The sequence below is a fragment of the Equus asinus genome, chromosome 6 (assembly GCF_041296235.1).
Source record: "Equus asinus isolate D_3611 breed Donkey chromosome 6, EquAss-T2T_v2, whole genome shotgun sequence".
Taxonomy (NCBI): domain Eukaryota; kingdom Metazoa; phylum Chordata; class Mammalia; order Perissodactyla; family Equidae; genus Equus; species Equus asinus.
In genome coordinates this window covers 29,579,054-29,582,211 of record NC_091795.1, presented here as the reverse complement: position 1 = coordinate 29,582,211, position 3,158 = coordinate 29,579,054, and the positions used below count along the sequence as shown (strand labels likewise).

At 48.2% G+C, this 3,158-nt stretch overlaps 1 long non-coding RNA gene across 1 annotated transcript; it reads left to right on the top strand.

Annotated features, from left to right (window-relative positions):
- The first annotated feature begins 651 nt into the window (after positions 1–651).
- On the top strand, positions 652–2,890 carry LOC123286380 (uncharacterized). Its single transcript, XR_006528690.2, has 4 exons — positions 652–755; positions 2,080–2,177; positions 2,288–2,311; positions 2,715–2,890. It is a non-coding gene; the product is annotated as an uncharacterized lncRNA (long non-coding RNA).
- The last annotated feature ends 268 nt before the right edge of the window (positions 2,891–3,158 follow it).

Here is a 3,158-nt window from a genome sequence, read left to right as displayed (position 1 = left end):
AATAAATGTTTATTGTTTGGAGTCACTGAAGTTTTGGGGTAATTTTTCATGCAGCCAGGGCTGGGACTAGGGTGGAGCAAGTGAGGAACCTGGGAAACAAAGTTTGAGGAGGCCCAACTCTGAGAGTGAGTGCCTCTCACTTGCCTCACCCTAGTCCCGACCCTGTGTCTAGCGGTACATAAAACTCCATGCCCCTTTCCTCTTCCCGACATTCTCCATTTTGCACTTGGGGATCCTTGCGGTTCTGAAGAAGCTTGTTCCATCCCTGGTTCCAAGGGTGGAGCATGTGACTAAGCCCATCAGCACATTCCAGCACCCTTAGGTCACAGTAATGGGGTCGGTGGTAGCATATGACGCCGTCCTGTCCAATCAGAGTAGATGTCAAACTTTTTGCTAGGGATGTTGGCACAGATTTGATTCTACTCTTGTGATCGAACAAGGTAGGTCTTCTGGCAGCTTTTGGGACCTCCAAAGGAAGCCAGTTTGGGGATAAAGCTATAAGCAGGATACAAAGAAACTGGGTTCTTCATGATTTTGTTCAGCAGCTAGACTAACGCCCATGTGAAGCCAGACTCATCTGTGGTTCAGCCCCATGAGCTTAGAGTTCCCCTGTTAAAAATTTAAACCAGTTTGAGTCTGGTTTTCTGTTACAGGCAAAGGAAAGCACAAATGTGACGTTAAACACACAGAGGAGACCCCACATCAGTGACTCACACAGATGCTGCCAAGGATCCAGCTGCTTCACACTGTGCAGAGTGAGTAGCCAGATGTTCTGTTAAAGTGTTCCTATTTCAGCCAGATGTTGAGTATCTTGTAGATGGAACGTTAACATGGCTTAATGCTTAAAAACAAACATCCTTCCTTACCCTTCCCTCCCCTGCCCGCCACCTGGTGCCTGCCCACTTGTAGTCCCTTCTAGGTGGCCATGTCCCACCTGAATCCTCAGGCAGGTGCCATGTTTTGCATCATGTATATACTCCCCAACTTGTTCCCTTCCTCCACAGCTATTTGGGTCAGGGCTTGGTGTCTACCCCAGAGAGCCAGTCTAGGGGTTGGCCCACAAACCCTGTGTGGCCTGGCATGAAGGCATGAGCTGGGGCGGTCAGAGTCTTTCTTCGTCTCTCTGAACTAAGCCATTCTCAAGAAGGAAGCAGTTACAGACAGAGCCAAGAAGCAGAGACAGGGCCATGGGAGAATGTCAGACAAGCAAAAATTATGTTGGAGCAGAAATGAGGAGAAGTGTGGCTGCAAAGAAAGAACTCTCCTAGCGTCTAGGGAAAGAATAAGCTCGGTGGTGGTGAGAAGAAGATGGAGTCAATTTACAGAGAGTGGCAGACTCTCTGAGAGAGGGAGCGAACCTTTGGGAAGGACATAGAGAGCAATTAGTCAGGATGGGCTGGATTCTGCTGTGGGAACAAACAGCCCCCAAATCTCAGTGGCTTCACCCAACAAGAGTTTATTCTTGACCACACACAACCTACCTGTCACAGGTCAACAAGGAAGGCTCTATGCACTACGGTTGCGTGAAAACTCAGGCTGACAGAGGGTCCATCTTGACAGATGCCTCCATGATTGCAGACACGGGGGAAGGAAATTCAGCCAATTGCACATCAGCTATTAAGGCTTCTGTCCAGAAGTGACACATGTCCCTTCTGCTTATAATTCATTGGTTAAAGCAAGTCTCATGGCCGTGCCTAATTTTAAAGGTGGAAGAGTTGTGCCATGCTACCGTACGCGTGGAAAGAGGAGAAACAGGAATATTTGTGACCAGACTTTGATGTCCGCAGAGAGGGGAGCTGGTCCTTAGAGGTGCCTCAGATCCTGCAAGTCCAGATTTCACGAGGCCCTGCCATACTGTGGTCCTGATTTGTCCTCACACAAGATCCTGTCACCCTTATTGCCCCACGCGTGCCTTACGATGCCCACTACCCTCCACACACACATTCACTTATTCCTTGCAACTTAAGACATCCCTCTAGGGACTTCTTACCTCCTCTGAACGCTCCTTTGCCAGGTGGGGACTCCCTCCTTTGAAAGGTTAAAGCCAGGACAAATCACCTTTGTGTCTCTGTTTTACAGCAAGATGGGGGTCTGCAAGCCCGCGTGCCCCGGCAGGGCCCGAGAAGACTGCTGGAGATTCTGTTTGCGCGTGAAGACACTGTAGGCTCCTCTGGCAGGTAATAATACAAATCTATGACGTGTTCTAGTGCTTACTGTGAGCCAAGCACTGCGCTAAGAACTTTGCTTGAATGACCTCGTTTAAAAGATTTTTGACTTCACTTTGCAGATGCAGAAACTGTGGCTTAGAGAGGTAAGCAACTCCCTCGGTCTGATTTTTGTGTCTGTACTCCTCACATTATAGTCTACACCCAAGAGAGATGGTGGGGAGGGCTTTGGGGCTGATGGACCAGCTGTGAGGGACCAAGGACAACCTTCGGGAAGGGGAGAAGAAGGGCAGGCCTGCCCCAGGTGAGTAGAGCTTACCTCCAAGGAGGAGCCTGCCTGGGATCTGGGAGAAATGCGCTTAATGGGGCAGGGGCTGGTCTCCTTCAGATGTCCTTGGGCCCAGACTCAGGTCCTTCCTGGAAAAGATTGAGAAACGGAAAGAAAATAAGCTGTTTCTTACTGAGCACATATCGTGACCAAATTGTGATCTTTAAGCATCTTTTCTTACTGCAACGAACCAAGGCTTCTCAGAGAATTGCTATTTCCAGGTCTGGAGCACCAGATATATAAGGTGAGACCAGAACAGCTTGTACCAGAAGACAAGAAAGTTATCGAACACCACTGGGGTCATGTCAAAAGGACTCAGGTGCCAACCTGAAGGAGCTCCCACTGGACAAAATGGCATCGTTTGTGCTTCAAAAACAAAACTAAACAAACAAACAAAGACCCTGCAATGAATTGAAATACATCAAATATTTTAAAAATCCATGAGTTCAAGATGATAATTAAAAAAAGACACTTGGAGGATGCTTAGAAAAAACCAACTCACTCTTCCAAAAATTGATAAAGGGAAAGCGAACTCTGGGGCTTCCCAATGATATCGTGAAGTTGCACATTCGTTGGAAGGCCTCCCATGTACTCCCAAGACTCTCCCTCTGGCTTTCTCCAGGCCTAAATTTCCACCATTAGAGACTCCTTTCCTTGGGTTAAGA